At 43.5% G+C, this 23,343-nt stretch overlaps 1 protein-coding gene across 3 annotated transcripts in view; it reads left to right on the forward strand.

Annotated features, from left to right (window-relative positions):
• Positions 1-23,343, forward strand: part of LOC127046307 (antigen WC1.1-like) — an 82,478-nt gene that overhangs the window by 20,444 nt on the left and 38,691 nt on the right. The window lies entirely within an intron of this gene.

Raw genomic sequence — 23,343 nt, forward strand, 5'->3', positions numbered from 1 at the left:
TGTGAGGCTTAACTTCATTCGTGTTTGTAAAGTGCTTTGAGGCACTTGAATACATAGTGCTATGTTGGGGCCAGGTGTTGTTATTTTAAAACTTTCTTGATGGAATTGGAGCAGTTGTGGCCACTTTCATGTTATTGCCCTGTGATGGGGGTTGGCTTTGTGCCACCCATTCATACAGATCTAATTATTAGAGACTAGCTGGAAGCCTGTGCTACTGCATGGGTGTAATTCGTAAAATCCTGTGAAGCAACAGTGACTGCTGGAAGAAAATATTAAGCAAAAAAACCGAGAAAGAATATGAATGCAAAACATGTAGATTGTCAAATTGCAATGTATGCACATGTCACAGCTTTGGCTCATATCATGTAACTCAGATATACCCATCTCTCTCCCAGTTGTTTTTTAAATTATTTGGGACAGTTAATATTTTCACAGAATTTTGAACGACACATTTCATTAATGTTGAAAGCATGTAGCCATTTTCATTCTGAGGCGGACATTAATTTAAAGACAAATGCTCGACAACTTGAGTGTCTGACAGCTCTCTCTGATTTGAAAACGAAACTAACTTATTACCACAGTGCCTTTCACCAATCTGAGTATATCATTGAACCAATACTGTATTTATTACTAAAGTATATTTTCACCCTAGTCTATCTTTGGACTTTTTAACTGTCCTCTATTCCCCTGCCAGCGTGTGTGTGATAATTTCAGGTTGGAAAGTCAACCTTGTAATGCACACACATAACACTACTCTCCCTGACTGCTCAGCTGGAGACTGCACTTGCCCCCTTCTCACCCCAGAAATGAGGAAACTGCCCTTCATTCCCTCTTCACCTGGAGCAACACTTCCCTGCATCCTGCTACCCTGGGACTTCACCACTTAGGACTCAGCTACATGACTTCCCTGACTCCCCTGCATCCTAGGGCAAGTAGGTTTGTCTTCTGCCTGGTTCCCAGCAGGAACACTTTCCCAACTTTGCTCTCCCCTGCCTCTTGCTGCTCCAAGACCCTCTCTCTGTGCTAGGGACATACATGAAGGCAGGGCTCAGTGGCAGGGCAGGTCTGTGTCTTCAGCCCTGAAGCTTTCGCACAGAGCTTGGTCCAGCCCTGAAAATTGGAGTATTTGAGGCACTTCTTGTGTCATCACATTCACACCAGCTCCTTTGATGTATTTGTAGGCAGCTGTCAGGGTTCCCTCCTCACTCTGAACTCTGGGGTACAGATGTGGGGGCCCGCATGAAAGACCCCCTAAGCTTATATTCCACCAGTTTAGGTTAAAAACTTCCCCAAGGCACAAATCCTTTCCTTGTCTTTGGACTGTATCGCAACCACCACCAAGTGATTTAAACAAACATTCAGGAAGGGGCCACTTGGAGCCCTATCTCCCCCACAAAATATCCCCCCAAGGCCCTTCAGCTTTCGGGGGGCGGTCTTGAGAATAATATACTAACTGATAGGTTAACAAAGTGAGCACAGACCAAATCCCTGGGTTTTTAGGACACTGAAAATCAATCAGGTTCTTAAAAGAAGAATTTTATTTAAAAAAAAGGAAAAGAATCACACCTGCAAAATCAGGATGGAAGATAACTTTACAGAGTAGATAAAAAGATTTAAAACCCAGAGGATTCCCCTCTGACTCTGCTTCCGAGTTACAAAACAGGAATTAAAATTACCTCTGGAGTTTTTTTCTGAGAAACACAACAGGATGGAATTCTTGATCCGTCCTTCCTGCGTTAAAACTGCTTCAACACCACGCTCGGACACATCTGTGGTTACTAGGAAAGGTTTGTCAAAGTCTGGGGCCCTGAGCACAGGGTCAGACATGAGTGTTGCTTTAAGCTGGTTAAAGGCCTTCTGACACTTTTCAGTCCACTGAACTACATTTGGCTGTTTCTTTTTGGTCAGGTCTGTCAGTGGGGCAGCGATTTGGCTGTAGTGCAGTACAAATCGCCTGTAATATCTGGCCAAGCCTAAGAAGGATTGGACCTGTTTCTTTGACTTTGGGACAGGTCACTTTTGGATAGCTTTCACGTTGGCCTGTAGGAGGTTGATAGTTCCTTGACCCACCTGGTGTTCAAGGTAAGTCACTCTGTTTAGACCTATTTGATACTTTTTAGCCCTAACAGTTAGTCCTTCCTCCCTTATGCGCTCAAAGACTTTCTGGAGATGCTCCAGGAGTTCCGCACATGAATCAGAAAATATGACCATATCATCAAGATAGGTGACTGCAGATTCTCCCAATCCCACTAGGAGACAATCTACAATTTTCTGGAAGGTAGCGGGTGCATTTTGCAGCCCAAAAGGGAGCACATTAAATTCATACAGCCCTACATCGGTGATGAAGGCTGACCTTTTCTTGGCAGATTCATCTAGTGGTACCTTAGGTTAAGTCTAAAGTAGAGATGAACTGGGCATGCCCCAGTCTCTCCAATAGCTCATCTGTGCGTGGCATTGGATAGTTGTCTGGGCAAGTCACAGCATTTAGCTTAATGGTAGTCCACACAAAAGCATATTTCCCCATCCAATTTGGGCACTAGAGCCACTAGAGATGCCCATGTACTGTTAAAGGGGTGGATTACATGTCCTGGATTTCCCTTTCTATAGCAGTTTTGGCTTGAGGAGCCACCTAGTAAGGTTGAGCTCTAATTGGGCCAGCATTACCTGTGTCAATGGAATGGTATGCCTGTTCAGTCTGTCCTGGGGTGGCTGAGCAGGTTTGCATTGGCGCAAAGCTAGTGCACAGCTGCTTGATTTGCCGTCATTGCATACGTCCAATGATCATTGGGAGGTTCATCTCTTCCATGCCATCGTCACTTTTTCCTTCATAGTAGACACTTTCAGGCCACTCAGCGTCATGTCCTTCCTGGGCTGTAAGCTGACAAACCTTTAATTCTCTGGAATAAAACAGCTTTAGAGAATTAACATGTGTGACATACGCAGACCAGTGGGGTACAGGAGTCTGGTAGAGGGCAAATATACTGGTCACTGGATGAGTAGTTTTCTGTTCCCTGAGTGACTAGAGCAGGGGCTGCACTAGAGTAATCAGGAACCTGCTAGAACCTATTAAGGCAGACAGGCTGATTAGATCACCTGCAGCCATTTAAGGCAGGCTAATCAGGGCACCTGGGTTTAAAAAGGAGCTCACTCCAGTCAGGGAAGGGGGAGCCAGAGGAGAGGAAGTGCATGTGAGGAGCTGGGAGCAAGAGGCACAAGGAGCTGAGAGTGAGAGGCTGTGCTGCTGGAGGACTAAGGAATACAAGTGTTATCAGACACCAGGAGGAAGGTCCTGTGGTGAGGATAAAGAAGGTATTTGGAGGAGGCCATGGGGAAGTAGCCCAGGGAGTTGTAGCTGTCATGCAGCTGTTACAAGAGGCACTATAGACAGCTGCAATCCATAGGGCCCTGGGCTGGAACCTGGAGTAGAGGGTGGGCCCGGGTTCCCCTCAAGCCTCCCAACTCCTGATCAGACACAGGAGGAGTTGACCCAGACTGTGGGGAAGATCACTGAAGTGAGCAAATCTTCCAATAAACACAAGACCCCCAAGGTAGAGGAGGATCTTTGTCACACGTGGTACACTTTAGGGTTGAGGTGGGGGATGCTATGAGATACTTAACTGTTCCCAGGTGCTCTTGGACCATAAATGGCCCCACGACGCTTCCATCTTATGGGCCTGGAGCGCCTTCAAGACCATGACCTGGTCCCCTACTTTGAAGGAACGGTCTCTGGCATGTTTATCATACCAGGCCCTTTGCGCTTCCTGAGCAACTTTTAGGTTTTCTCTTGCTAGGGCGAACAAGGTTCAGAGAGTGTTTTGCAGGTTGTTTACGAAGTCCAGAATGTCAGTTCCTGGAGAAGGCGTAAACCCCTTCCATTGCTGCATCAGCTGTAATGGCCCCTTCACATCACGGCCATGCACATTTTCAAATTGTCAAAACCCTAAACTGGGATGTGGTACAGCCCTGTAGGCAAAGATCAACTGCTGAAACACTAGGTCCCAATCACTGGAGTGCTCATTAATGAATTTATGTATCATGGCCACCAAAGTTCCATTAAACTTCTCCACCAGGCCTTTTTTTTGATGGTGGTAAAGGGTGGCAACCAAATGGTTCACCCATGAGCTTCCCAAAGGCTTTTCTTGGTCCCTACCAGGAAATTCATTCCTGAATCTGTAAGGATGTTGGAGGACCAACCTACCCTGGCAAAAATGTATGTTAATATTTGGCACACACTTTTAACCCTGGTGTTACTTAGAGCTACTGCTTTCAGCCATCGGATGGCAAAATCCATGAAAGTCAGTGTTACCGAAATTTTGGGTCCGCCTAGCTGAGAGCCAATGACAGCCAGACAGGGATAAGAAAAAATGCATTATTCTGCAGAAAAAAGGAGAGCCTTGGAGCTTGGTACAAAAACTCTACCCAATACAAAAATCAAGAAACTTTTATAGACACTCACACACAGGCTTCGATCGTGCTAGCATTTGATTGGTGGTTAACAAAGCCTGCACTTCTGCAATCTGTTCAGCAAAAACCCGCTAAGAACCAGCTTCAACTGCCTCAAAACTGATAAGGGGAGACAATTCAAAAGCTCAGGGTACTGTGTCCGTGAGGCTTCTGCTTCTCTCTACTGGCTGCTTGTAAGCTGTTAAGGGGGGACAACAGTAGCTTTCACAGTCCTCCCTTCAGGCCTGGCAGTCTGGCCCAGATTGTCAGGCCCGTTACGTAATTTATGATCAAGCTGAAGAGACAGGTACTGGGTTTTCTTATGAACAGCAGAACCTTTGGTTACAGCATTACACAGACATTTTGCACATTGTATTACTATCAAACAATACATACGAAGCACAGACAGAAAATACTCCATTTAACTATTGTACGGAAAAAACCAGTAAACCATGACCCAAGGTCAGGGAGAAGGTCCTCAAAACTAAAGGTGTGATCAAGAGACACAGCATGGAAAACAATAGCAGCATTTTGTTTATACATAGGTCATCCTGATATCTTGTTTTTCTCACTTAAGAGACACCAGTCTATCTACACAGTATCTACACAAGGTCAAAACAACTTCTCACATAGTTCTTTTTCACTCACCTCACACAATCCTTGCTTCTACAAATCTCGTGTTATTAGGGTTACAGCTAGCCTAACTTTGGCTAACAAAGACTGTCATGCATTAAGATCCCCTACAAATCCCTGTCAGTTCTTTCTGTACTTCCACACGCCCCCCTTTTGTACTTCTAGTACAACAGATATTTTCAAACCTCTATTTGCATTAAGCCATGGATTTCTGATTCTACATCAGATGTTTCAACCTTAGGGGTTTTGATTGGAAGTAATGACAATGCATGATTAGCATGGACATGAAAGGTATTACTATTATTACGTCTTTTACAACAACAACAACCTAATCCTAAGATAACTAACAGCAATACAAGCAATAACATTTCCATAGCAATAATATAATGGGGTTGTTGTACAGTTTTAGTTACAAAGCACAATACATTATACTTAGTACATAAAGTAAACATTCTATAAGCTGTATGAAAGGCATACTTTTCAACTTGATATATATTTTGAAGCATGTGAATTTGCCCTTGTATTTCAGAGATTTTTTGAACCTCTGGTAACAATGAAAGCAAATTTTGAAATCGATCAGATACTAAGCTGGTCCAATTAAAGAGTATCTGGAAACTTAGGGCTACTTGCAAAATTCTATCTGCAGGCCAGTAAATAATATGATTGCCTGCAGTGGTAATGAGATTAAAAGTGTCCAAATATGTCTCCATGACCACAGATCAGATGGTACTCCTGATGTGTCTGTAAGGGCAGTGGGCCAAGTCTGGTGCTCAAGATCACTCCGAATGGCCATCAGCTAGTCATTCAGGAAATCCTGAATTTCTAAACATACTAGATCCCACTGCAATGCCTTCCCAGCCTCAGTGATATTCAATATCATCTTTCCTTGGTGTAGTACTATATTACGTCTGTTATTTAACTATCCTCGATATTTTCAAAAAGCATTAACATTAATAGCCTAGGAGGGGGTGTATTACAGGGTAATGAGGGAGATGGCAGGGGCAACAAAGTTCCTTTGGTACCTGTCATTTAAAATCCAATTAGGGAGAGCAATACATGCTGAAGAATTTATCCAGAACACAGGGCACAACCTGTAGAACAAACCCCAAAATCCAATCAATACCACAATCCCGGGCATGGGTCCCACAAATTTCTTCCTGCCAGTGTATAATTCTTTGTTTCTTCACCAGGATCAGTTCTTAATGTCCTTTTTAGTCAGGAATTCTTGGACTTTGGCAATTTCAGTGGAGTGAGTGTTCCTTCTTCTTTCCCAAAACAGTCGTGGTTCAGCATCCTACAGGAGAGAGGTTACCAGCAAATCACCCTGTAATGGTTTTGATTCTTCTAGAAAAATCCAAAGGCACAGTAGGTTTGTCAGTGGACAAGGGAGAGGTTACTAGCACTTCACCTTGTCCTTTTTCCCTGCTGTCCAGAAGGTACAGCGGAGCTAGAAGGAGAAATAGGCTAATCATCAGTAGGAGAATCCTGCCGAGGCGGAGGAGTCTTTTTGCAGTGAGAATCATGGGTTCAAGCAGTCAGTCTTTGGCACTTCATAGCGGTGTTGGTAGTCATCAGGGCTTAATAAGGGCCTTTCCAGCATGGAGCCAAAGCAATCTTTCATTGGTGGATGTTTACATAGATCCAGTCTCCTGGTCTCAAGGAGTGGCAGGGCTGCTAGGGTCTTTGGGTAGCGCTTCTTTACCTGTGAGAAAAGAAACCTAACACATGTCATTAGTGCCTGGCAGTGTTTTGCAGATCTCATAGCTGCTTGGGCACATTCAAGCCCTCCTCTTTTTTGGTTGTCAGCCAAGTCTCAGCTGTGAGGAGTGTCCTTGAATGGGGCCAGTATCTTATCTTTAGACTGAGCATACTAGCTATTTTTTTTCCAGTTAATTCATTCTGTTCTTTTTCCTTCTCCCCTTCTTGGCTTCTTTTAACCTACAAAGGAAACTTCCACTCTTTACTGATACACTCTTTTTCCCAGCAATGAACACAAACATTGCCATTATACAGTACATTAGTCTTATTATTTAGTATATGCCACATATACCTTTCCACTAAAATAACTTTATTACAGAGCTTTGGAGCAACAAGCCAGGACAAGCACACCCACTTTGAGGAGTTCACTCAGTACAACCTCTAGTCCAATAGCCTTTCACCATCCCCAGCCCTCTGGCTAGAAATCTGAGGTAGCCAGAAGGATCCCATGTACAATATGGGGAGTGGGTTAACTTTTCATGTCCTTGCTTCCAAAGACTGTTGGTATGCAAATTTTAATAACAATTTTTTTAATTAAAAAATTTGGCCAATGAAGTTTCTTTTCTTACTTAAGGAAATGTATTAGACTTTAGTATATCACATTTTCCTGATTAATCCAAACATTTTGTATTCCACGTTGAACAAAACAAGCATCTGCATTCCAATCCAACCCCTCTGTCTGAATCTAAACCAGACAATCCCATGAAAACACTAAACACAACAATTCTGGCCACGAGACAAACACCACAAGACAGAACATAGAACACAAAACATAATTCCTATTGTGCCAGTAAATGCATTGGACGTTGAATGCTGTTCAGCTGGCATCAGTTTTCTCCGATTATCCGAAAGACAAAAAACAGAGGTCTGCCCTTCTGGGCAGTCAATCATCGCTTAAAATATACAAATACCCTTGTTGATTTTAGGCAAAAGAGAGGAATTACCCCATATTTTCTTGTATTTGTTTCACAGGCAGCCCAGGTTTCAGTGGCTTCTACCTTATCAGTTAGATAATTTGCATTAATACAGATGCTTTCTGGCTTGCTTTTGGATCCAAAGCTATCCACAGCTTAAAGATTCTTACCTTAAAAGAGACATAATTAACTTTACCAGAATTTTGATTGCTTTTTACTTTTAACTCCTGCTTTCAAACACTGAAAGAAAACATCACTACTTATAGTGCCCCTTAGAGCCTAATAAAATTTCAATTACATAGCACTGTATTCATTCTTTAGCTTATTCAACTAAATTGTTCATAGTCAAATGATTGCAATCTAATAACTTCTTTGCCTGAATTTATTTACAAACGTTTCAAAGACACCAAGAACTTTCCTCTTTGGCACTTTTACAAAATTCAACTGCTGTTCCCTCCAGCAACTACAGAGTTAACTTCTCACTCTTCCTTAAATCATTTGCTTGTCCCCCAACAGCCACTTTTATCAACTCAAATCACCATTTCAAGTATAGTCCTGGGTGTTTGAAATCCCTATGCTTACACTTACTTACGCCTTCCTTCCACTATACCCTCAAAATTTTCCAACCTGTTTTCCAATCTCTCTATCTGTTGCCTGCCTGCCTGAGCCCAATCCTGCTTTTCTCGCTGAACCGTCCCTTCCATGGGCACCAACTTTTTCCACTATCAGTTTAGCTAGGAGGATGGGCTTCTCAACTACCCCTACCCTTCCTGGTCTCTTCCCTTAAACATTCCTACTCACAAGACTACCCGAGTCCTCCCTCGTGAGGCTTGCCACCTGGACAGAAACCCATGGCCCATTGGAGTTTAACTATTCAATTTCCTCTTGACATTCCTTTCTGAACACCGGGTAAAGGCCATTTACTTAACGTATAATCCAAAGGACTATCCTTAGAGGGTTTATCCAGAGACCCACCCATCTGTCTTCTGACACTCAAAAAGAGAATTACACAGAGAGCAGAGGGAATTACGGTCTAATCCAGGTTTTTCTACTTCTGTACACTGACCGCTACAGGGAACGGGACAGAAGGATCTCAATTCGACCTCAGAGCTTCATCGCACACAATGGCTTCTACCTTGAGGAATTATGAATGAGAGGTTCAGTTCCGCCCACACACCTAACGCCCAAATGAACAGAGCAGAAAAACAACAGTAACCGGTTAAACAGAATAGAACCAGAACTAGACAGCAAACCAGAACCAGATAGTGTTTCCTTATCCTATTAGGGCTTATCTTATCGGAGCACGAACCCCAGGGCCTGCGGTGAAGTGAGGAAGAGGGGCTAAACACCTCAGTGGCGCTGTTTCTAGTTCACCGCAGCCATCTGGAGTCCGATGTCCGAGCTAGGAGAGTCCCATCTGGGTCGCCAGAAACTGTTACCGAAATGTCAGGTCCACCTAGCTAAGAGCCAATGACAGCCAGACAAGGATAAGGAAAAATGCTTTATTCTGCAGAAAAAAGGAGAGCCTTGTACCTTGGTGCAAAAAACTCAACTCAATACAAAAATCAGGAATCTTTTATACACACTCACACACAGGCTTCGGTCGTGCTAGCATTTGATTGGTGGTTAACAAACCCTGCACTTCTGCAATCTGCTCAGCAAAAACTCGCTAAGAACCAGCTTCAACTGTCTCAAAACTGATAAGGGGAGACAGTTCAAAAGTTCAAGGTACTGTGTCCATGAGGCTTCTGCTTCTCCCTACTGGCTGCTTGTAAGCTATTAGGAGGGGGCCAAGAGTAGCTTTCACACTTTCCTGCTTTCACACTGTACTGCTTTCCTCTGAGTGTCTTCTTTGGGAAAGGACCCAGAATATCCACAGCTACTCACTGAAATGGGGAGTGGCTGGAGAGGGGCTTGACCTGGGCTTTGAGCTTTACCACTTTTTGGCACACCTAACAAGACCAGACATAAGTAGAAAAATCCTTGCCCATTCCCTCCCAGTGGAAGGACTTCCCCAAACGGTCTTTGGTTCTGTTCACCCCAAAATGGCCACTGGGATGATCATGGGCTAAGCTCAAGACCTTTACCCAGTACTTAGATGGAACTACCAACTGTCTTAGAGGACGCCAGTCTTCCTGGTGCCCATCAGAAAGAATTTCCTCATACAAGTCATTTTTCTACAACAAACTGGGATCGATTAGAAGAGCTGAGAGGCAGTGGGTCGCTCTGGCCTGCTGTCCAAGCTCCCTGGAGGCTTTCATCTGCTTTCTGCTCAGCCTGAAACAGTTATCTTGATGCTGGAGACATCAGTTCCTCACTGGATTGTGGACTTGGGCTTGGTCCCTCTGGAAGCGATACAGGTGAAGCGGCTGTTTCCGTTGACTGTGAACCGCCCTCCGCTGGTGCACTGTGTTGTATTTCAGGCTCCGGCTGAGCCTCTTGGGTAGGTTTATCTGCTGCTACCAGGGCAGGCTTGGGAGTGCCCTCTGGCATTGGAGTTGTAGATGGGGTTGCAAGCACTGGATTCAGTGCTGGCAATGGTTTTGGTGTTGGTTGCTCTACCAGTTCCGGTTCCAGGACTCATTCTGGCTGGGTCTCTGTGACTGGATCCACTACTGCTGTCGCAGATGTTGGCATGATGTCCGGTTCCACCACCTCAGTCTGAGTATCTGGTAACACAGATGGGGCCCTTGTAGGAAGCTCAGGAAAAGAGATAGGTGTGAAGGCTTGCTTAGCCTGGCTGTGGATGACCATTCCCACCCTCTTGGCTAGCTTTACATGGTTGGCCAAGTCTTCACCCAGGAGCATGGGAATGGGATAATCATCATAGACTGCAAAAGTCCACATTTCTGACCAGCCCTTGTATTGGACAGGCAACTTGGCTGTTGGCAAGTCAAAAGAGTTTGACTTGAAGGGTTGAATCATCACTTGGGCCTCTGGGTTGATGAATTTGGGATCCACTAAGGATTGGTGTCCTATGCGCCAGTGTCCTTCCACGCAATAACCTTCTTCCCACCCACACTCACAGTTTGCCTTCGCTCTGAGAGTATCTGGGTGGCATCTGGGCCTGAGGACCTTTAGTGTGACCCTGGTGCAATGAACTGTAATCTGTTGGGCTTTTTGGGGCAGTTGGTCTTTACATGCCCCAGATCATTACATTTAGAACATTTCCCAGCTGACTGGTCACTGGGGCGAGGTGTGTTGCTGGAAACCGGTGTGGTAGGACGAGAAGATGTCTGGGCTTTTCCTTGGGGTGTGGGTGGGGACTTGGGCTGCCCCTGGTGGTATGGTGTGGTCTCGGGGTGCTCCTTCTGGTATCCGCCCAAATTGTGACCAGGGTTGTTCCTCTCTGCTGCCTCCACTCATTTTGTTCCAATTTGCCCCACCTCTCTGGCAGTCTGGGACTGCTCGTATTGATCAGCATAAGAAGAAACACTTTCTGCTGAGTCCATTTTCTTATCACATGAACACTCTTTTATATTATCATTGGTCATAGTCAGGAACTGCTCCTGTACAACCAAATCACATATCCCTTCAAAGCTAGTTACAATCCTTCCTTTGACCCCATTTATCTAACAGATCCTTCATCTGCTTTACATAAACCAGATTACCTAGTCCAGCCCCTCTCTTAAGGGCTCTAAATTTTACTCTGTAAGTTTCAGGTGTAATTTGAAATTGTTTCAAAACCAAATTCTTAAATTTACCATAGATTCAGAGATTCTAGGACTGGAAGGGACCTGGAGAGGTCATCAAGTCCAGTCCCCTGCCATCATGGCAGGACCAAATACTGTCTAGACCATCCCTGATAGACATTTATCTAACCTACCCTTAAATATCTTCAGAGAGGGAGATTCCACAACCTCCCTAGGCAATTTATTCCAATGTTTAACCACCTTGACATTTAGGAACTTTTTCCTAATGTCCAACCTAAACCTCCCTTGCCGCAGTTTAAACCCATTGCTTCTTGTTCTATCCTTAGAGGCTAAGGTGAACAAGTTTTCTCCCTCCTCCTTATGACACCCTTTTAGATACCTGAAAACTGTTATCATGTCCCCGCTCAGTCTTCTATTTTCCAAACTAAACAAACCCAATTCTTTCATCCTTCCTTCATAGGTCATGTTCTCAAGACCTTTAATCATTCTTATTGCTCTTCTCTGGACCCTCTCCAGTTTCTCTACATCTTTCTTGAAATACAGTGCCCAAAACTGGACACAATACTCCAGCTGAGGCCTAACCAGCACAGAGTAGAGTGGAAGAATGACTTCTCGTGTCTTGCTCACAACACACACGTCCCAGAATCATGTTTGATTTTCTTGCAACAACATCACACTGTTGACTCATATTTAGCTTGTGGTCCACTATAACCCCTAGATCCCTTTCTGCCATACTCCTTCCTAGACAGTCTCTTCCCATTTTGTATGTATGAAACTGATTTTTCCTTCCTAAGTGGAGCACTTTGCGTTTGTCTTTGTTAAACTTCATCCTGTTTATCTAAGACCATTTTTCCAATTTGTCCAGATCATTTTGAATTATGACCCTGTCCTACAAAGAAGTTACCATCCCTCCCAGTTTGGTATCATCTGCAAACTTAATAGGCATACTTTCTATGCCAATATCTAAATTGTTGATGAAGATATTGAACAGAGCTGGTCCCAAAACAGACCCCTGTGGAACCCCACTTGTTATGCCTTTCGAGCAGGATTGAGAACCATTAATAACTACCCTCTGAGTACGGTTATCCAGCCAGTTATGCACCCACCTTATAGTAGCCCCATCTAAATTGTATTTGTCTAGTTTATCGATAAGATATCAAATGCCTTACTAAAGTCTAGGTATACCACATCCACCACTTCTCCCTTATCCACAAGACTCATTATACTATCAAAGAAAGCTATCAGAATAGTTTGACATGATTTGTTCTTTACAAATCCATGCTGGCTATTCCCTGTCACCTTACCACATTCCAAGTGTTTGCACATGATTTCCTTAATTACTTGCTCCATTATCTTCCCTGGCACAGAAGTTAAACTAACTGGTCTGTAGTTTCCTGGGTTGTTTTTATTTCCCTTTTTATAGATGGGCACTATATTTGCCCCCTTCCAGTCTTCTGGAATCTCTCCCGAGACCCATGATTTTCCAAAGATAATAGCTAGAGGCTCAGATACCTACTCTATTAGCTCCTTGAGTATTCTAGGATGCATTTCATCAGGCCCTGGTGACTTGCAGGCATCTAACTTTTCTAAGTGATTTTTAACTTGTTCTTTTTTTATTTTATCTTCTAAACCTACCCTCTTCCCGTAAGTATTCACTATATTAGACATTCCTTCAGACTTCTCAGTGAAGACCGAAACAAAGAAGTCATTAAGCATCTCTGCCATTTCCAAGTTTCCACTTACTGTTTCTCCCTCCTCACTGAGCAGTGGGCCTACCCTGTCCTTGGTCTTCCTCTTGCTTCTAAGGTATTGATAAAAAGTTTTCTTGTTTCCCTTTATTCCCCTAGCTAGTTTGAGCTCATTTTGTGCCTTTGCCTTTCTAATCTTGCCTCTGCATTCCTGTGTTGTTTGCCTATATTCATCCTTTGTAATCTGTCCTAGTTTCCATTTTTTATATGACTCTTTTTTCTTTTTTAGATCATGCAAGATCTCATGGTTAAGCCAAGGTGGTTTTTTTGGCCACATTTTTTATCTTTCCTACCCAGCAGAATAGTTTGCTTTTGGCCCTTAATACTATCCCTTTGAAAAACTGCCAGCTCTCCTCAGTTGTTTTTCCCATAGTGAGAAGCATCCTCAATAGGCATCTTGATGAATATGTCCAGAGCTCTTCCATTCAATTTTGCTACCAATGTGGTCACCTTGTGATCTTCAGGAATTGCGTGGAGGAGGCACAGTCTCTCAAAGGTGATGAAATATTCAGCAATATCACTGGATTCCTGATACTGTGGACATAGTAGCTCCTATTTGTGGATTTTTGTAGAAGTGGAGTCAGCTGCTGAAGGGTTCCATCTTTTCAACTCCATAACAGCCAGTCCATGCTTCTGGGCCTGAAGCTGGACCTGTATTTCTCTGCCTTTTAACTTCAGGGCTCTTTTATGGGCATCCTCTTCCCTGACTACCTCTGCCTCCAAGCGTTTTGCCTCCTTGCTCTCCACCACATCCAACTCCAAGTGCTTTAAGGACATTTGTTTTCATGTTCTTTCTTTACTCAGCTTTCAATCTGGCTAATTCCAGTTTTATTTGGACCTCACTTTCTCTCATCCTAGCCTTCCTGTGCTTAGCCTATCCTAGCCCGAGAGCTAGAAAGAAAAAAAAAAAAACCAGCTTGCTGTAGCTTAACTCCTCTGACTATAGGCAAAGAAAAAAAAACCCTCTAGTTGATCTCAGCTTTTAAAAAAAAAAAAGTAAAAGAATCACACCTGCAAAATCAGGATGGAAGATAACTTTAAAGGGTAAATAAAAAGATTTAAAACCCAGAGGATTCCCCTCTGATGCTGCTTCCCAGTTACAAAACAGGAATAAAATTACCTCTTAGCATAGAGAAAATTCACAAGCTAAAACAAAAGATAATCTAATGCATTTCTTTGATATTGCTTACAATTTCTGTAATTTTAGATGTACCGTTTCAGGATCTTTTTAGGAGATATTTTTTTCTGCCCTAGTTCCTCTCTCAGTCCGAGAGGGCACACGCAAACAAAACCTCCCCGCAGATTTGAAAGTATCTTCTTTCCTTATTGGTCCTTCTGGTCAGGTGCCAACTAGGTTAGTTGAACTGATTAACCCCTTATAGGTAAGTGATTCTGTAGCTCTGGCCAAGAGGGATTTTACATTACTGCATACATAAAGGTTGTTACCCTTCCATTTATATTTATGACAGCAGCAAAATCCCATGACTCTCAATCAGCTTGCGAGATCTGGAAATGCTGCAAGACTGCCTTCCCCTGGCTGCTTGGAGGGGACTCCCCACCTCCACAACCAACCAGAGGCTGGGGATCTGCCACCTAATCCCCTTCATCTCTCACCCCCATTGCTGTCTTCTGCAGCACCCTCAGCACTTCACATCCCCCTATGTCTTTCTCAATCTCCATTCCACCTCCAGCTGCCCCCTGCCCTCACGTCCCTCTGCCCCCTAGTCTTTCTCCTGCCCCACACACTTCTCCACGCCATTCCTTTGCAACCTTAAATCTGCCTCCTGCCCCTCCTCCCCCTGCCACCCGGAGCCATGCTCCCCACACTCTCCCCACCCTCCTTTCACAGGGTCTCTACTGCCTCTCAGATTTCCTTGACCCTGTCCATCCCCCTCAGCCATACAAGGGCAGCCATGTTCCCTGTAGGCTTCAATCTCAGAGGGAGGGAGGTGGCAGCTAACTTTACTCAGGGCAGCCTCGCTCCCACATGCTGACAGACTCTGGGCAGATGCCACCATCAGCCTTCAGCTGCACTGTCAGCAACAGGAGATGGCGCCATTTGGAATAAGGGAAACTCCAAGAGTTGAAAATAGCTTATAACTTAAAAGTTGGATGGTAAGTGACCACGAATCCCAGTGATGATTGAACCTGGTGATATTCTGAACCAGAGGAGCTCTCAGCCAGGCTTGTAGCTTGTCCCAGCTTTTCACACTGACTCAGCACACATCCTAGGCTTCAGAGTGACTCACAGAGTGACATTCCTGGGATCTTCTTATATGAGTAACAAAGGTCACCTTCTTGTCAGGGTCAGGGTCTTGTCAGGACACAAATCTAAATGGACGAGCTAAAAGAAGGGTGGGGCCACCTAGCAAGGTGCCTTTCCCAACATCACTGCTAATGGCAGAGCCTGGAAAGGATCTGCATTGCCCACTAGCCTGCCTGTGGAACACACCACTGGTCGAAAGCCCAGTCCATGGTAGCCAGTCAGATAGCCTGTCTCTGTGTCAATGAGGAGCCCTGGCTGGCTGGTCATGAGCATGCTGCTAGGTTGGGTATTAGGATGGGCTAGAGGAAGTGGAAAACAGAGAGGTCTTTTTCCTGAAAGGGGAAGCCCTGGAGAGAGGAAGCCAGGATTGGAGAGGTGATGCCTTTCTGTATAGGATGGGGCTGCTACCTCCAAGGCACAGAAAAAACTGGCTTATCTGTGCACAGGCCCAGATACCAGGGGAGGTGTGGCTGGTCTGTGGACAGGGTGAGGTCCCAGGACTGGGGGCAAACATGGGGAGGGATTCAGTGCTCAGAAAGTTATGGAAGGTTCTTGGGATTTGGGGTTGGGAGTGCAGCACTGCTCTCCCATTGACTGGTGTCTGCCTTGGCACACTGAACACATGCAGATCAGGATGAGCACGTCAGCCAGGAGACCATAGTGTGTTTCCAGCTGTGGCACACGTAGCTGGAGTTCGGAGATCACTGCATGCCCAGGAGCATTTGAGCACAGCTTAGAAATCCTGGCAACACTAATCTCTCCCCCACCCCCAGCCAATAACACTTATGGACCAACAACTGGCAAGGGCATAGAAAAACTACCCAGGCGACTCAAAAACCATCCAGGAAGTGTAAGGCTGGTGGCTGGGAGAGAGGGAGACCTCAGCCCCATGGTACTCATTCCTACGCATTTATTTGTGTGAGTTTCTAGTGATAATAAAGCTCTCACCTCCCCATGTCCCTTCCCTCCTTTATCCCTTCAATGGTGTGTTTGACTCACTTTGGGCCTGATCCAGCAGTGGCAGCCGAGGGTGCTCAGCCTCTCACAGGGATCCTCTAGGCACCTTGTGGGATTGTGCCCTGTACTTGAGGGACCCTCCCTTGCTGAACTCAACATTCTGGAGTCGCCCAGGGTATCATTGGGCAACCTTAACTCTGCATTAATGATGTTTTTTTTCCATTTAATTCTACTCAGAATCTGCTCTGAATCCCCAGTTTTACCCACAATCTCAGAACAGCTCTACAACTTTGGGGCAGGGAGATAGTCACCAGCATTTGCTTTTTAATTGTCATCAGAAAGCCCCAGATTGAGCACTGTTGAGTTGACTGAGGCAGTTCATAACTCTTAGAGTTTCTGTTTCAGTGCCACCAATGGAAGCCCCAAGTGGGACAGCTGTGATTGTAATATGAGGAGATCTGGGGATTAGTTTGAGGAGCATCAGAGAGCTGTGAATGTGATATGAGGAGATCTGGGCTTGAGTGCCCCCATGTGTTATCAAAGGAAAGATGTGCATATGGACCTTGAGGTTCCAGTCAGCATCATTTGTGTAGGCTATGTCAGGAGCAGGACACTGGGTTCATCTTGCTATGGGTATTGTCAGTAGAGAGTTGGGACATGAAAGCTGTGTGTGGATTTAATGATGGATAGGGGAAAGTATATGTTTAGGTGATATCTTGTGTTGATGTGTAAAGGGCGGTAAAAGGGGGGTTGTTATATTTTGCAAGTGTGGTATGCTCTCAGGGGGTAGGCTCAGTGTTTGAGCATAGGGAAAGTGTAGATAGTACCTGTCTATTACAGTGAACAGGCAGAGTGGGAGTGTGTGTTATGGGTGTTGTGAGGCATTGCTTGAAGAGGGCAGAGTTAACATTGCTTGGGTGTTTAACTGAACTCTGTTTCCTGGTGTTCAGAAGTTTGAGTTTTGCAGAACCCAAAATTCTGGAAGCGCATGTGCTATCAACAGGCAACCTTAACTCTGCATTAACAAAGATTTTTGCTATTTAATTTCCTAGCTTTTTAAACTGAAAGAGAAATGTTTGTTGGTAGGAGTTAATGGTTATTTAAACAGTTGTACACTTCTACCCCCATATAACGTGACTCGATATAACACAAATTCAGATGCAACATGGTAAAGCAGTGCTCCAGGGGGGTGGGACTGCGCACTCCGGAGGAGCAAAGCAAGTTCGATATAACACGGTTTCACCTATAACGTGGTAAGATTTTTTGGCTCCCAAAGACAGCATTATATCAAGGTAGAGGTGTAGTTCTCACCTAGGTTTGCAGCTGATAGGCTACTGTGAATAATAATCAAAAGAGCTAGTTTTATAGAGAGCTTTTCATCAGTAGTTCTCAAAGTACTTACATCATTATCCACGTTTCACAGGTGGGAAATGGAGACAGAGAGCAGTGAAGTATCTTCAAAGAATCATAGAGATGTGGTGCTGGAAGAGACCTTGAGAGGTTATCAAGTCCAGCCCCCTGCACTGCATCAAGACCAGTTAAATCTAGACAGATGTTTATCCACCCTGTTCTTAAAAACCTCCAATGACGTGGATTCTACAACCTCCCTTGGCAGCCTATTCTAGAACTAAACTAAACTACTCTTCTAGTTGAGATGTTTCTCCCAATATCTAACATAAATCTCCCTTGCTGCAGATTGAGCCCATTACTTTTTTCCTATCTTCAGTGGACAGGAAGAAAAAATCACTATGGTTCTCTTTATAACAGAACTTAACATATTTGAAGACTGATATCAGGTCCCCGCTAAGTCTTCTTTTCTTAAGACTAAACATGCAGAGTTTTTTTTAACTTCTCCTCATAGGTCAGTTTTTTTAAACCTTTTATCATTTTTGTTACTCTCCTCTGGACCATCTCCAGATTTTTCTATATCTTTTCAAAAGTGTGGCACCCAGAACGGGACACAGTACTCCAGCTAAGGCCTCATCAGTGCCCTGTAGAGAGGGACAGTTACCTCCTGTGTCTTACATACGACACTCCTGTTAATACACACCAGGATGATACTAGCATTTTCAAAATTGCATCACATTGTTGAATCATATTCAGTTTGTGATCTACTGTTACCCCAGATCTTTTTCAGCAGTACTACCACCTAGTACAGTTATGCCCCCTCTTGAAGCTGAGTATTTGACTTTTCCTTCCTAAGTGTAGCACTTTGCACTTTTCTTTATTGAATTTCATCTTGTTTTCAAATCTGCTCTGCAGCTTGTAGCGGTCATATTGAATTCTAATCCTGTCCTCCAAGTGCTTTCGATTTCTCCCAACTTGGATCACCTGCAAATTTAAAAAGCATAGTCTCCATTCCATTATCCAAGTCATTAATGAAAATATTGAATAGTATCAGACCCAGGACTGACCCCATGGCACCCCACTAGATACACATTCCCAGTTTCAAACCACTGATGACTACTGTTTGAGTATGATTTTTCAACCAGTTGTGCATCCACCTTCTAGTCATTTTATCTAGACCACATTTCTCTAATTTGTTTATGAGAATGTCATGTGCAACTATATCAAAAGCCTAACTAAAATCAAGATCTCTCACATCTACTACTTCAGCCCGTCAAAGGAGGCCAGTAACCCTGTCAAAGAAGGAAATTAGGTTGGCATGGCATAATTTATTTTTAGCAAATCCATGCAGGCTCTTCCTTGTAACCCTATAATATTGTCGGTGCTTATAAATTGATTGTTTAATAATTTGTTTCAGTATCTTTTGGGTATTGAAGTTAAGCTGACAGGATCCTCTTTATTCCAGTCTTTATAGATAGGTACTTGTCCTTGTCCAGTCCTCTGGGACATCACCTGTCCTCGATGAGTTCTCAAAGATAATTGGTAATGGTTCCACCAGTGCTTCAGCTAGATCCTTAAGTATCTTTGTGTGACAATCAGGGTCCAGACACTCCAAGGGGAGAACAGGGGGCCTAAACCTCCAAAATAAGCAGTTGAAACAACTGATTGTATACACTATTATTGTACTGTAACAGTGTATTGTGTAAGACATCATATAAAAACTGAAGACATGCTGGTTATGGATATCGTAGTGTGAAGTATATACAGATGGCAAGTAGAGCTATGTATATGTGATGGAAATATGTTCCTAAAATATGTTTTGGGGACAGGCTTGATAAACAAATTTGTCCTAGACAAAGAGATGTTGTTTTGCCTGTTTGCCTGTATCTCCAATGTAAACTGAGCAAGGTGAGGCCAGAGACAGTGGAAATTACGTTACATATGAGCCAAGAGATTGTTGGGAAGTCACCAGAAAGAGTCAAATAGCAAAGGAGAAGAAATGTATCTGGGGATGCACTTCAGACTAACACATTTCAAAAGTTTACTAGAGTATACAAAGAAGGAGAGAGAACTTCTTAGTTACCCATCATTTAGGGGGCAAAGGGGACAGCATTCTCTAATTCCATGAATGTTAGATCTCCCTGCCGGAAAGCTTAGAGATGCTGGCAGCTTGATGTGAGAAAGCTGTTGAGGCAAAGATCATAGTTTGCTAACGTAAAGTCTTAGACACTAGAAAGTGTTGTATTTTTTTGTTTGTAAGCATTTTCTGCTTCTGTTATCTCTGCCTATTATCATTTAAGTCTATGTTCTTTATTAATAAACTTATTCTTGGTTTTACCATTGTCATTAACAGATAGTAGGAGTTAATAGAACAGAAGTACTTTATATCTGTTTTGACTGTAAAGAGTTAACAAGTTCAGTGAGCCTGGCTATCACCTGACCAGAAGACCAATCAGGGGACAGGATACTTTCAAATCTTGAGGGAGGGAAGTTTTTGTGTGTGCTGTTAGGGTTTGGTTGTTGTTCACTCTGGCGGCTTAGAGGGGCCAGACGTGCAACCAGGTTTCTCTCCAATCTCCCCAATACAGGCTCTTATAAGTTCAGAATAGTAAGTACTAGGTAGATAAGGCGAGTTAGGCTTATGTTTGTTTTCTTTATTTGCAAATGTGTATTTGGCTGGAAGGAGTTCAAATTTGTATTTTGCTGAAAGGATTTTAATTTGTACTTGTATACTTAGGCTGGGAGGGTATTCCCAGTGTCTATAGCTGAAAGACCCTGTACCTATTCCATTTTAAATGTACAAAGATAATTTTTAGTGTTTTTCTCTCTTTAATTAAAAGTTTTTCTTGTTTAAGAACCTGATTTTTTTTTATTCTGGTGTGAGACCCCAGGGGACGGGGTCTGGATTCACCAGGGAATTGATGGGGAGAAAGGAGGGATGGGAGAGAAAGAGGTTAATTTTCTCTCTGTGTTAGGATTACTTTCTCTCTCAGGGAGAGCCTGGGAGGGGGAGAGAGAAGGAGGGAGGAAGGTGGATTTTCCTCTCTGTTTTAAGATTCAAGTGATTGAATCACAGTGATCTTCCAGGGTAACCCAGGGAGGGGAAACCTGGGAGAGTCAACGGTGGGGAAAGGGTTTACTTTCCTTGTGTTAAGATCCAGAGGGTCTGGGTCTTGGGGGTCCCTGGGCAAGGATTTGAGGGGACCAGAGTGTACCAGGCACTGGAATTCCTGGTTGGTGGCAGCGCTACAAGTACTAAGCTGGTAATTGAGCTTAGAGGAATTCATGCTGGTACCCCATCTTTTGGACACTAAGGTTCAGAGTGGGGAATTATACCATGACAACCATAAATGAGCTCAGTGCTGTTTGTTAAGGTAAGGAGTGTGTCCTTAGTTGGGCTTGTTACTCAGGGGTTTTAGAACCCAAATCAGTGGTAACTTAACTGGTTTTCTTTGAGGAAAAAAAAATGTGGCCATAACTCCTCTGTCTGATAAATGACTGATACAAAGCAGAGTACTGTTGGTGTCATTGGCCCACTCGGGAGGGTGGAAAGCCACTGTGTCTCAATGAAGCCCCCTGTTAAGGCCTCAGTGAACCAAAGTCCTTCCATGTTTGAACTCTCAGCGACCTGACAAGCTAGCTTAAAGAATGGAATGTAAGAGGGGCTAACTATCAGCTACAGTGCTGGTACCAAGAGGCACTAATGAGGCCTGTAGGCACCTGGCTAGGGGAGTAGAATAACAAACTAGGATGAGATAGTAGTTTAGAGAAGAGTCACTAACGAAGATAGATTAGTAGGTGCCAGGAGTGATCTATCTACTTGGGATAATTGCTTTTGTAACAGTCACAGGGAAAGGCGAAAGGGGGGAGAGGGGGGCATGCGGGGAATAGAAACGGCTTGGCTAAGTTATGTATAAAAAGAGAGAAACTGTTTGTATCAGTGTGCATGATCTGAGACGTGCCTGTCTCCGTGCATCAGGTTTGCTTTGAGATCTCAAATAAACTTAGTCTGCTTCTCCACCTTGGTGTGTTCTTTGGCATGAAGCACACCGGGCGACGAACACCCCCACTGTTGCTGTCCTCGGGCACCCTGTGTGCCGGCAACAGTACTTTACCTAAAACTACTTTTTTATTAGGTTTCAAGTGTGCACATACACACACACACGTATGCTGTAGCAGTAGGGAGCAGAGCATTCCAAATATTTATAGTTACATAAAAGTCTGAAATTGTTTCAAGAAATTAACAGCCAGGTTACCGGGGGCTCCCTCCTTCCATCTGACTACTGGTGTCAAATCCTTGCCAAAAGGAAAACTCCCTCAGACTGCTCCAAAGCACACTTTCTAAATATTTTTTGTATATTTTCTTTGGATAAAGCACACAGCTCATAATAGCCTCTAATAGCCTAGTAATTTCCCCAGCAACAGCCAATAACAATTCATTATTTTTATTAGCAAAATATTTCTAGTTATAACAACAATAAAACTTACATGTTAGAGACACCTAAAACCAAGGTGGGTTATCCAAACATTTTTTTCTATTTTTACAGTACATTTTTTTTTATTTTTTCTTTCATTTTGATAAGAAAAACTATGAGCATGCAGCTATTTGGCCTTGCCTCTCAGGGTGGTAAAACTATTTTTAGCTATGTGATGTTTGAGTTTCAGCTGGCCGTTTCTAAACATACAAAATCAGAGATTCCAGTGCTGTCAAATTCTTGTGTACATGCAGGAATGTCAAATACAGGGGCTACAGGCTAACAGGTTTGTGTGTGTGTACTGTATCTTTGGGGACAGTAAACTTAATTTCTGTGAGGCTTGCATTCCTTCCCCCTCATTGTTAATATTAATTGTGTTAAGTATCTGCTCACCATTAAACTATTTAGTAAAGATTAAAGCAAAATAGTAATTAAACACCTCAGCCTTCTTGATATCATCCCTTATTAGGTCTCTTTTGCACCAAGTAGAGGACCTGTACTTTATTTCATCTTTCTCTTATGCCCTAATGTATTTAGAGAACTTCTTCTTATTGTCTTTTTATGTCCCTTGCTGGGTGTAACTCATATTGTGCTTTAGCCTCTCTGATTTAGTCCCTACGTGCTGGTGCTGTGGTTTTGTGCTTATCCTTAGCAAGTACTTCACATTTCCATTTTAGGTATGACTCCTTTTTGATTTTCAGTCATTAAAGAGCTCCTGTGGAGCCATATTGGTCTCTTACAATTCTTTCTGTCTTTCCTTCACATCAGGATAGTTTGCAGTTGTGTTTTTAATACTGAGAAACTGTCAGATCTCCTGACCTCCCTTTCTTCCGATGGGACTTTATCTACCAGGTCACTGTGTTTGTTAAAGTCTATTCCATTTTCCTTATTCTGTTTCTTTCACGCCTTTCTTTCCTTAGAATCATGAAAGCTATCATTTCGTGGTCACTTTCACCAAGTTGCCTTCCACCTTCAGATTCACTAACAATTCCTCCCTCTTGGTCAGAATCTAGTCTCAAATGTCGGTCCTCCTGGTTATTTCCTCTACTTTTATGGAACAAAAACTTTCCCCCAATACATTCCAAGAATTGATTGAACATTTAGTGTTTTGCCTTATTACTTTTCCAACAGATGTCTGGGTAGATAAAG

Source organism: Gopherus flavomarginatus, chromosome 1, assembly GCF_025201925.1.
Source record: "Gopherus flavomarginatus isolate rGopFla2 chromosome 1, rGopFla2.mat.asm, whole genome shotgun sequence".
Lineage (NCBI taxonomy): Eukaryota > Metazoa > Chordata > Testudines > Testudinidae > Gopherus > Gopherus flavomarginatus.